Genomic DNA, 13,055 nt, shown 5'->3' on the forward strand with positions numbered 1-13,055 from the left:
CTTACCTGCCCTTTCATCCTAAGACCTGCTGGGCCTCTCATTCTCCCCTTATGAGCTTTCCTATATATGCTTTCCTCCAGTTAGAATGTGAGCCCTTTGACAGCAGGGAATGTCTTGTTTTTCTGTTTGCATTCCCGTTGCTCATTAGAGTGTTTAACCCACAGTGAGTACCTGACATATTAATGCTTTCTATTTCATTCTATTCCATTCCATATTGCAGTGACAGTACCTTTTGGGTATTGAGGTTTCATCTCTTTGTGTAGAAAGCTGTAGAAGTTGTAGGACCTTGAGAATTCACTGTGCATATAATTAAGCAATTACTATGTGACTAAGAATTGGGGATGCAAATACAAAAAGCAAAAATCCCTGCTGCTATCATCTTTATACAAATTAGAATTCATATACGAGTTCTGCTTGCAGAGTAGATAGATTGAGCCTGAGATGGCATCGTGCTAAGCACGGAGGATAGAAATCTTTTTAAAAGAGACAGATCCTGACCTCAAGGAACTTGCATTCTCATGGGGAAGATGATACCTACAGAGGGGTGTTCTCTTTGGGAGGCAGAAGGGGAAAAGAAGGCTAGGCCAGTGCCAAGGGTGATAAGCAGCAGATCACTGAACAGGCAGATGGTGGGAAAACCTTGAGGTCCAAGTATTGGATGGCTGGGTGGAATGTGAAGCTGAAGCATAATCTAGTGCCAGCCAGTTGATAAAATGGGCTAAGTGGAATAGTTTGTATTCAGTCATCAATCAACTGGGGTAGGCGCCCAGGATGGGACCTCCAAAGATGAGTAGATCAACTGAGTCAGGGATTGGGCTGGAATCCAGAAGACCTAAGCACTATTACTGATGTAGTAATGTCTTTGTCTTAAACCATTTCTACAAGTTTTTGACCTATTTACTGACCACCTTGCTGTTCTCTCTCGAAACACTCCATTTTCTAATCTCTCTGCATTTTCATTGATTATCCCTCAGGCCTAGGATGCTCTTCCTTCCCATCTCCATTTCCTGTCTTCCCTGGCTTCCTTCAGGGACCAACTACACACCCCACTTTCTACAAGAAACCTCTGCTGATGCCCCATAATGCTGGTGCCTTCCCTCTAAGACTATCTCCAATTTATCCTCTTTGTGGTTTGCACATAATCTCCCCCATTAAAATGTGAACTTTCTGAGAGCAGGATTATTTTTTGCCTTTCTTTGTATTTACAGCATTTAGTAGAGTGCCTGGCACATAGAAGTTTCTTAATAAATACTTGTTGATTGATTGGTTGATATGCTATAAATATGTCTATCAATACTCTTCATTTTTTTTTGATAATGAAGTATTCCTCTTTCCACAGTTGCCTTACAATAAAAGTCCTGTATTTTTAAAAGCATTATATGAATTTTTCTTAAGATATTTTCCAGATCTAAAATTATCTATTTTATAACCTTAAAGTAGTATTAAAACTAGTATCACAAAGATGATCACTGCCTTGTTAGTTCCTAATTCAGCTTTGTTTCAGGATGCCAACATCTTGACCCATTCCATCACAGGCTTCTCTTTGTTATCTTTAGCCTCATTGTGCCTTACCTGGAGCAGACGAAGGTATTTCTAGGTAATTTCTTAATTTATCAGTATACTATGGCCTCCATTTTCAAATCTGAACCCTTCAATTTTTATCTTTCCTTGATGTATGTTAAGAACTCTACACTTAGCCCAAGTAGTATGTTGATATCATTGGAGAAATGTTCTATGAAATGAAGGAACTTTTAAATGTATTTTTAGTGGATTTGTATACTCTATGTCATCCATGTGTGACTATGTCATCCATATGTGACTATGACGTCCATCAAGTGACTAATAAGTTCTTTTGGTTAGATTCCCTCTTTAATTTGGAAGCCATATTTAGCCTTATGAAGGGATAATTAATTTAAGGCTAAGTGGAATCATAATGGCACTAAACTGTGTCCCTGAAAAATGCCACATTTTCTATTAGTCATCCTTGATATTATTTGTTAAGGGCATGCTTTAAATCGAGAACAGGTTTTTATGTGAATATCCAGTACTTTTGTTTTCTCATAATTAGATATAATTTATATGTTTGTCATCCATGAATGAGATGGACAAGGGAAGGACTACTCACACAGGCATGGTAGAAATCTCAGTCTATCCTTGGAGTGAGCCAGATCACACACATAAGCTGACAGGTGTATTTATATTTACTAGTATATAAATATAAATTACTAGTGTTTTTGTATTTATACTGCTACCAACCACACATATCCATATTTGCATATGTAATCCTACTCTTCAGCACAAAGCCTGACATTTAGTGCTTAAATAAGTGTTTTATTTACTGTTCTATAGTTCTGACAACTGCAACTGCAGACCCAATTGAATGGCTTCTGGATCAGGAATCTGGATGGAGGCATTTGGAACAGGGCGAGGTAAAGTTTGACTGTCCTGACCCACATGATAAGGCCTGTCCTTCATGTCAGGTTTAGTTTCCTTTGCCATAATCAGGAAGGCAGGGCAGGTTAGCTAAAGATCTGGACCTCTTGCACATACAAGAGGAGCAGAACCAAAGTCTTGTCATTATGCAGAATTGATGCCAAAAGTGCTAATGATTAAGCAATATCCTGATGGAAGAAAGAAGCTTTTCCTTAGGTTTAGCAAAGATTCCATAGCTCAGGCTGCAAGAACTTGAGAGAGGGGCTTAAGTTAAATTGAGGTTCTGTCAAAAGTAATAAGTATTTAAAATGGAGATAAACATATTATGGGATCATTAGGTGCTAGTCATGTCTCCCTATCCCCATGGAGTAGAGACAAGCACTATTTTGGGCAGCAGTAGACAGGCACCATCATTTTCTAATTAACAGTCTTTTTTTTTTAAAGAATATTTACCTTTTGTCTTTGAATCCATACATACTAAATATTGGTTCTAAGGCAGAAAAGTGGTAAGAAGTAGGCAATGGAGATTAAGTGGCTTGCCCAGGGTCACACAACTAGCAAGTGTCTGAGGCCAGAATTAACCCAGGACCGCCTGTCTTCAGTCATGGCTCTCTCTCCACTGATCCACATAGCTGCCCCTGATTACCCAGTCTTGAAAATTCAGAGTCATCTTTGATTCTTCCTTTTCATTTATCTCCCAGAGCTAATCGGTTACCAAGTCCTATTGATTCTTCTTTTATTCTTCTTTTCATTTATGATATATTGTGTCTTCTTTTATGTCTCTTGCATCTTTCCTTTTTGAAACCACTTATTCGGCACTTTCAATCTAATAATCATTTATGTAAATGAAGATATTTGAGAAGTGACAAATGGGTCTGCAGAAAATCAAGAAGCTCAAAACTCTGAATGCCAATCATCGGAGGAGGGGAGATGGTGTTCCAAAGGAACCTTGAAGTGAGCAGTTAAGCAGCTTGAGCTGGCTGAGAACTCATTCCTTCTCTGGCTGTTTGACCAGAAGGTGGAAGATAGACTATTCTCTAGCCATTTGCCTTATCCATAAGACTGTGAGCTGAAAAGACAATTGGGTTTTAGCCCAGAAGAAACCTGTCAGCATTGCTGTCAATATCTCCCCTTAGGAAAAGATAATTTTGTTTCCTGAATTTGAATATATCTTGAAATCTTCAATCAACAGGATAACTTAGAAAATTTAGGGAGAACTAATTTTCCTCCCAGCTCCCCTCCTATTCTTACTTCCTCTATCCAAAAGAATAAAAGACCTTTTAGTTGAAGGATTGATTGTGGGAATTGGTTATTAGGGGAAATCTTTACTTTACCATCTAGGAGAAGAACATTTCTAAGACAGTTGAGAGGGAACAGGAAGTAGTATAAGGGAGGGGCTCGAACTCGAACTCAGTCTTTTCCTTGACTTGCTTCCTGGTGTTACATCTCTGATATTTCCCCATTACCATAATTCCCCTAGTATCACTATCTACTACATTAAGTTCTTATTATATGTAAAGCACTATAATATCACATAGTACTGTGACTTTTGTACTAGGCACCAGGGTCATGAAGGGCTTACCCAAGGTGTCTTTCAGGGGAATAGTTTTTACTTTTTTTGTTCACTCTCCCACCTCAAATCCTGAGAATCTATTACTGAACCTAACACCTAAATCTTAATATCTGGGAAATCCTAATATCATTCCCACTTGCAAGCCAACAGGCCACAATGCATTGAAGACTATATTGAAATAAATAAATCAGAATTGGGAATAGTTATTATTGAAGGGATTATGGAAAGACAACAATACTAATGCTTTGTAGGTGGAACGTGAATTGGTACAACTGTTGTAGAAATGAATTCTGAGTTATGTGGAGAAAATGATTAAAATGCCCAGATCTTCTGATCCAGAGCCTTATATCCTAATGAGGTAAATGACAAAAAGAAAGGTTCTACATATCAAATTATTTTTTGCATCTCTTCTGTAGTAGCAAAGAATTAGAAAAGTAGATGCTCATTGATTGGATATCTTAGCTGCCCAATTGTAACCAACTGTAATCTCCTTCAGCAGAAGACACTTTACCACCTTTCTTTCTGACTTTCATAATACTTTAATAAATATTTATTTATTTATAATCGAAAATTTATTGTACTGTTAATCTGTATGAAAGTATAGAAATTAATTTTTATTCCCCATTACTATATTCATTCTCTTAATTACATTCATTCACTTAGTCATTGAACTTCCTTGATAAAAAAATAAAAGCCTTATATTTTTTAAAATTATCAATGAACATCCCACATCTATTAGAAAAAGAAGGCAAAGATTAAAAAAAAATCCTCCAATTACCTCCTGAAAGAAATCTTGAAAGGAAAAATCTCAGAAATGTGATGGTCAAAATCCAGAGCTCCCATGTCAGTGAAAAAAAATTCTGCAGGCATTTCGAGAAAGAAAACAATGACAAGAAACTACACTCAAGATCACACAAGATCTGGCAGCTTCTACCAAAAACTAGAGGAAATCTCACAATATTCCAAAAGGCAAAAGATATAGGCTTATAATAAAAAATAAATTGTCCTGCAAAGCTGAGTGTAATCCTATATGAGAAATAGATTTTTAAGGGGAAAGAACATTTTTAAGCATTTCTGATGAACAGACTACAATTGAGTAGGAATTCTGAAATATAAGCATGAGTGCAGAAAAATCTAGAAAATATATTTATTTGAGTAATCCAAAGGAGCTTTGTGATGATATAATGCTAATATTCTAATGGGAGAAGAAACAAGTGTACCTTCATAAACTTAATGTCTTCAAAGTATGTTAAGGAACTTAAATAAATAAAGTAGAACTCCTGGGCATGGATTGCTTTTTTTTTTTTATGAGGATTTTAGAGAAAAGAAGAAACTAGTGCAGAAAGGAGGAAGGATAGGAAGAAGTTTTTATTATATGAGAGAGTATATGAGAAGAAAAATATACAATACAAATTAAAACAGCTCTAAGATATCACCTTGCACCCATCAGATAGGCTAAAATGACAAAAAATAAAAAAGACAAATACTGGAGGGGTTATGGGAAAACAGATACACTAATGCACTATTGATGGAGCTTTGAAATCATCCAACAATTCTGGAAAGTAATTTGAAACTACAGTTCAAAAGCTATTAAATGGCAGATACCTTGTGACTCAGCAAAATTGCTACTAAGCATCTTACCCAAAGAAATCTAAGAAAGTGGAAAAGACCCTATATGTAGAAAAATAAGGTGATGGTTATTGAGTAGTAAATGGCTGAACAAGTTATGGTATATGAATGTGATGGAATGCTATTGTGTTGTAAGAAATGATGAATGAGATTATTTCAGAAAACCTGGGAAAACTTATAGGAACTAATGCAAAGTCAAGTGAGCAGAACCTAAACATTTTACACAATAATAGCAATATTTTAAAAATAAGTAACTTTTAAAGACGTAGTAACTCTAATCAACACAATAGTCAATCACAGTTTCAAAGCACTCATAATTAAATATTTTCTCCTTCTCCAGACTTGCTGTGAAATTAAAGCATATTTTCTTCTTTCTTTTTCTTTATTTTTTGAGGGATATGAGAGAGAACCTGGCTAAAAAGGGAATTTGCATGATTATGTACATTTGGAATTGCTTTTATTTTTCTTGACTTCTCAGTGGGTGGGGAAGGAAAAACAGAATTTGAAAATAAGACAAAATAAGAAAAAATGAAGATAAAAAATTGAATGTTTTAAAAAGTCAAACTTCATCAGAGAGTGTGCTGTCAACGAATATTAGTAAACAATTATCTGTTTAGCATGCCTAAGAGATACCTAAAATAAAATAAAAAAACACAATAATCTCTGCTCTCAAGGATCTTATAGTCTAAAGGCAAATCATTACTTTTCCATGCCTTTGACAGTATGTTGAAAGTATCTGCTTCTGATTTATAGATGTGTGTGGGGACAATTCAAAATGTTTTGGTCTTTGTGAGTATGATCAGTTAAAATATTACTTTTAAAATTATCTGTAAACTTTTATAGAAAAGAAATTACAGTAATGTTCGTTTTATTGATTAAAAAAACTCACCGTAACTTTATTCCTTGTTCTAAATTGAGCACTAGTCTTAAAGATTAAGGATTTACTACTTCCTATTTCAATTCATCATTTTCTTCATGTCAAATGTTGAAGTGGGAAAAGAAGGTTAATCTATTCAAGCTCTAAATCTAGAATCCTATCTGTGACTATCTTGGCCAGGTCTTCATTTTCTTCATATGTATAATGAGGAGTTTACACTAGAAGACTTATTCTAATTCTGGATCCTATAATTCCTTGACCCCATGACCTGTTCTATCATAAAGGCCTTTCAGGCTATACTGCAGTATTGTTTCTGAGTCATTTCAATTTAATTCAATAATCATTTATTTCTGTGTGTAAGACTATGCCAGGTGCTAAAGAAAGAAAGAAAAAAAAACCCAATCCTAGTCCTCTATAAAATATAAGGGGGAAATGGTGTTAAATTTTTAAAGGGTGGACTTGATTATTTAAGAGTGTAGTTGCCAGGAATTGAATTAATTCCAAAGAGATTTTATTTACAAATATAGAAATAGTGAAGTAAAAAATCAGAGAGAGGATAAGGTAAGATATCTAGCCTCAGCACTAAGTAATTTATCTCCAGTCCCTGGCTCAAAAACCAGGAAGGGGAGTTTAGTCATCAACTGGATAGGCCTTGGCCCTTGTAGCCCAGGACCTGGGGAAGTCTCTTCAGAAAAATACAGCAGTTTAGAGTCATCTCTTCACTCACCACATGTCAGTCTAACAGCAAATCCTTCTGCCCCTCTTCACCATCCTCAACTCAAAAGCATGAAGAATTGAATTCTCACAGGAAGTTCCAGTTCATGACTTCTGTCTCCACTTCCAAAAATGAAGAACTGCCTCTCACAGAAGTGTCAGCCCCTTTTAAAGACATTTTCTCTTGTGTCACTTCCTGTGCCTTTCTCTAATTCCATGTCTGCCAATCATAATTGATGCTCTGCTCTAGGAATGCCCAGAAGGCAGTTAGTCGATTCTGATTCTTTACCCACTATTTCACAAGTGGGTCACAGACCTCCCACTAAATCATTAAGTGAGATGTTTACACCTTTGTTGATTAGATCTAAATGGGCAGATCTTCATACATAACTTTTAAGTAAGGTATTTGCACTTATGGGGATTAAAATCTAAAAATAAACATGAGTTACAATTTAAATCTTCACAATCAGGGAAGAGCTAAGTATCTTTATTGTTACAATCACAGGAGAGCCAAATCGAATCTTCACAGAATTAGCATTCTAGCTGAAGAAATTGTGGTAAATGATGGTGATGGCATACTACTATGCTATAAGGCATGATGAACAGGATGATTTCAGAAAGAGCTGGAAAGACCTACACGAACTGATGCAAAGTGAATTAAGCAGAACCAGGGAAACAATGTACACAGTAACTGAAATATTGTGGGACAATCAAATGTGATAGAGTTCGCTAAGAGCAATACAATAATCCAGAACAATTCTGAGGGACTTAAGAAAAAGAATGCTATCTACCTCCAGAGAAAGAACTGTTAAAGTAGAAATGCAGATGAAAACATATGATTTATCACTTAATTATTTGGGTATGTGTTTTGGGTTTATATAATTTGGTTTTATAAGATTATTCACTTACAAAAATGAATCGTATGCAAATGCTTTGCATGATAACGCATATATAAACCAGGTGGAATTGCTTGTCAGCTCCAGGAGGGAGGGAGGAAGAAGGGAGAAAGAATTTGGACCATATTAACTTTGGAAAACTTATTTGGAAATTTGTTATAAAAAATAAAAAGAATTTAAAAAGAATTAGCATCCCACTTAAGTGATACAGTACACATAGACATATATAAATATATATAAATTTTAACAGGGAAAGAGTAATAATCATGGAGTAAGGGTTGGAAAAGGACTTATGGAGATACTGGTACTAGGGATTTTGAGAAGCAGAGATGAGAGGAAGTATTTTCCAGGAAACGGAATGCTGGATTTGGAAAATAAAATTATTAGTTCAGTTTGGTTGGAATGTAGATTTCCTGAAGGAAAAGAATGTGAAACAGACCTAGAAAAGGTAGATGGGAGCCAAATTACAAAGGCTATAAATGTTTAGATGAAAAATTTGTATTTTGTCTTTGAGGCAATAAGTAAAAGAATACTTAAGGGTTTAGTCAAACCTGTGCCTTAGGAAGATAATTTTGGCAGAAAAGAATTGGGGATGAGAGGGACTTCAAGAGATCAGTTAGGAGGTTATTCCCACAATCTAGGTAGGTGGTCAGAATCTGAACTAAGTTGAAGTCCATGAAGGGCAGAGAGAAGGGGATAAAATTTAGCTTCTTTACTTCAGTACTTTGGTTGATTCATGATCACCTTAATATTAGCATGCCTTCCACTTCAATGGATCAGAATCCTTTATCATTTTATTCTACATGATTCTTATACACATCCTTTCAAAATTCTTCCATAGAAGAGCCACCAATACACCGGGATCCCTAGAAAGTTTTTTGTTTTTTGTTTTAATTTGAGCAATCTATTATTCCTTAAATTTCATTCTGTGATGAACCTGTCTCCTTCTCTGGTCATACAAAGGCCTTGATGATGCTTTTTTAGATCTTTTTGCCTTTGGGTCATATTGGCAATATATCTCAGTATATTTACAACTGCCATGTATGCTTTCATTGGTTATTGGGTCACTGGTAATTCTGACTTCAGAGATCATGGTGCTTCCTAATTCATAATCATATGTGTGTATATATAGAATTCATATAATATACAATATTATGACATATAATATATTGTAAGATTCCCCCTTGGGAGGCAGAACTGGGGCCAGGAGTTCCTCAGGGAATGGTGAGGGAAAATGAGAGACCAGAGAAAAAGATTGGAGTCGGAAGGACATCATCTACTGGTGGAAGAATGAGTGTGTTTTAATTCAAGCTGGTAACGTCTTTTAAAGGCAAGAACCACAGACAGTAAAATAGTCCTTGGAGAAACATCAGTGAGAAGGTGTAGCAGATAAGGCTCTAAGGTCACCCAGGTTCATGGAACATTCTAATCATTAATAACATGCTCTTGCCCACAATAACATGTTTTATTATGCTAAGAATGAAGGTGAAGGAGAGGGCACTCGAACTTTATCTAGACAGACTCTGAGTTCTCTACCTCTGACAACATATAATTGGGAAAATACTAATGTTCAGGGAGTAGCTTGTGATTATAAAAATAGTGTGTAGTCTTCAAAATATAGTTCAGCCCATTCTCTTATTTAATCATGGGCTGCATTCTTTAGCCACTTTTTACCCCCATATAATTGCTTAGATCTCTTCTGCATGGCCATAGATTTCGTTGAGATGGCCCTGTGAAGTATTGTGAGATTTGATGTAATTGGCAGAATGTCATCTGCTAACAGCACGATCTTGAGAATATTGCTATCCAGGGCAGCTAGGAGGCTCAGTGAATAGAGTCAGGCCTGGAGATGGGCTGTCTTGGGTTCAAATGAGACTTCAGACATTTCCTAGCTGTGTGACCCTGGGCAAGTCACTTAACCCCAGTTGCCTAGCTCTTACACTCTTTTGCCTTGGAACTGATACTTAGTATTGATTCTAAGACAGAAGGTAATGGCTTTTACAAAAAAAACAAAACAAAAACAATCTAATCAGTGTGACTCTCTTCCATTTGTATTGTAACTTTATAACTGCAAATGAAAGGTGTGATTTTGAAGATCTGATTTATAGCAAATAATTGTCAGTTAAAAAAGCCTGTCAGTTTCCCTCTCACATTTTACCAACCCTTGTTACATGTAATGACTATATTCAAGATTTTATAGTGGGAAGAAAGTAGGTATATGGGTTGGTGTAACTACTGGTGACCTCTCAGTTATTTTTCCTTTCTCCTCCTTCCAGTTTTTTGACCTTAAATTATTAGCATAATATGGACTAGTGTAAACTATTATGTTTTAATCCATGAAGAGCAGAGCTTGGCAGGGAGCCACCTTAAACAATCTAACTTTGAATCCTACTTTTTTATCCCTGGTTATTTTCTCCAAAGGAATAAGAGATTGAAATGAATGATGTCTGTATACAATTCAGTTCTAATAATAGTGTTTGAATGTTACCATCTTCATGAACATGGCAAGTCTTTTATTGTCCTTATTGTATAAATGCCATTATTAAGACTAAGTGTAACTGCCTGCTTATGAACATTTATTGGGTCATGCTTATGATAAAGCGTACTCACCTACTTCCTGATAGAGAAGTAATGGATTCATATTGAGACATTATATATACATATATATGGCCAGTGCCTGCATTTTATTTATGTTTGTAACTTTTTTCCCCTTTCTCAATGAGGAGGGAAGTTATCCAGATGGGAGAAAATGTAAACCTAAAACCAAAACTAAATATTTAAAAAATATACATATACTGGGCCACCATTTACACCATTAGGATGCAAGTGTCATTTGAATTCCTGCTAACTTATCCCATAGACTGTAAGTTCCCCCCAAATAGGGGTTGTCTCGTCTCTCCTTCACATACTTTTTACCCCTTTCCCATTGTACTAGTCAATGAATTTCCTCAAATTCTTCTACTCCACACCCCACAGGTTGAAATAAAACCATTAGATGGAGGGGCAGGGAGGTACTTTGATATACATATATACTATGAATATACACTTCTACAACCAGTTGTTATATATTTCTAATATATCAGAGAGAGCGTGGTTGCATGTCTCTTCTCTAGGTATGCTCACTCCTGCTTTTCTGGGTGTCTCGTTTCCTAGAAACTTCTAGCTCATGTTATTGTCAACTGGACCCCAGTGGCCAATCTCTGCTGCCTCCCTTCATGACATCAGAGATGGGTAAACATTTGCCTTGGTGAAATCCCCATCTTCTCCCTTTGAAACCCCTTGGCCTGAGTCAGAAAAGAAGGGGGGTGACTGACCCAGGCACCCCATTCATTTATCTAGAAGGAATGAATGACTGAATGGAGCATTTAATGAGTGGGGATACAATAGAGAAGTTCAGTTACAAGGTGAATAGAAAGGTTCTGGAAGATAGAAGGATGCAACATATATTAATAGCCTCTTAAAGCCCTTTAGAAAGAACAATTCTGATGCCACTTCCCTACTAGTGACTGCATTGCTTACAAAATAGATGGCATTTAGGGCCATTATTTGACCCAAACCCACCTTCTCTTTCTTCCCAATATATACCTTCCTATGGAGTGGCTAAGTGGCTCAATGGATAAGAGCACTGGGCCTGGAATCAAAAGATTCTGTTCAAATCTGTCCTCAGACACTTGCAATGTGACCTTAAACAACTCATTTAACCTGCTTTCCTTAATCCACTAAAGAAAATGGCAATTTCAGTATCCTTGCCAAGAAAAGCTTCTGGAGTAGCGTTCACTGGTTTCCAAAGTATTTTGGCCTACCACCTACAGGTGAACAGCTAGAGATTAAATCAACATTGTCCCACAAAAGGGGTAAAGGATACAGATAGGCTAATCAAAACAGCCCCCTAACTCCCAGAAACTAAATTAACTCTGCAGCAAACTTTTCTTTATCCCTACCTGAATGCATTTTTTACTCATCTGAAGTTATTTGCAAGAAAACTAGGATAGTTGCCATTTTTTAATGTGGGTTGGGCTTTCATTAAACTCATAGTATTATCATAGCATCACTTCTGGAATTAAACTAAAAACCCTTACTTTTCATCTTAGAATCAATAGTGTTGGCTCCAAGACATAAGTGTGGTAAAGTCTAGACAACTAGGGTTAAGTGACTTGTCCAGTCACACAGCTAGGGAATCTTTCTCTGGGTCTGGCTCTCAAGGCACTGAGCTACCCAGTTATCCCCCTACTTATGCTCTTATTTTAAAATGGTAATCTTAAGAAAAAAGGCCTAGAAAAAACTTGTGGGTCAAGTGGAATATTTAAGGGTATTATTCCACAAATAAATTCAATGTAGTTCTTTGCTAACATGACACAGAATTCGTGTCATGCTTTATGTCAATTGAATGATTCTATCAAACTCCCCAAATAATCCAACTTAAATGGTGCAATTTCTGTTTGTATTTAGAAAACAATCACTTAGAGTATGGACGAGTATTATATTGTCTCTGGGCTAATTCCCACCCTTCTCCCACCTTATCACTGAACCCTTCCCCATTTTAGGGCTCATATCTACAAAGACATTGAAAATACTAAGTTTATTACATCACTCAGAATTCCAATTACCATAAGGTTAGTGATATAATCAGTTACTTGGGGAAAAGTATACTTTTAAGTAACTTATATGTAAAACATATTTTTGGTCATGTTGGGTAAAAAGTTGCCAATGCCATTTTAAACCATGAGCAAAATGAAAAACCTGCTCATTACAACCTGTAAAACTATTATACCAGGGATCAAAAATACTAAAAATAATTGATATGAAACATTGAATATTCCATACAAAAAAGGGTATAAATTTAAATGTTACTGTACTTCCTTAAGGAAAGAAAAAAAAAAAGATTCAAACAAACTGTTAATAACAGTGTCACTCATTCTCCAAACTGGGCACA

The 13,055-nt window shown here is 36.0% G+C and overlaps 1 long non-coding RNA gene across 4 annotated transcripts in view; it reads left to right on the plus strand.

Annotated features, from left to right (window-relative positions):
• The window catches only part of LOC103097495 (uncharacterized), a 28,594-nt gene extending 24,872 nt beyond the window's left edge, over nucleotides 1-3,722 (plus strand). For 2 of the 4 annotated variants that reach the window (XR_001623519.2, XR_001623522.2), the window contains 3 exons: nucleotides 1,557-1,597; nucleotides 2,350-2,429; nucleotides 3,285-3,722. This is a non-coding gene — a long non-coding RNA (uncharacterized LOC103097495). Of the gene's footprint in view, nucleotides 1-1,504; nucleotides 1,598-2,349; nucleotides 2,430-3,284 lie in introns of all 4 variants that reach the window. The other 2 variants (XR_001623518.2, XR_001623521.2) reach the window with 2 other exon arrangements.
• The last annotated feature ends 9,333 nt before the right edge of the window (nucleotides 3,723-13,055 follow it).

Source organism: Monodelphis domestica, chromosome 7, assembly GCF_027887165.1.
Source record: "Monodelphis domestica isolate mMonDom1 chromosome 7, mMonDom1.pri, whole genome shotgun sequence".
Lineage (NCBI taxonomy): Eukaryota > Metazoa > Chordata > Mammalia > Didelphimorphia > Didelphidae > Monodelphis > Monodelphis domestica.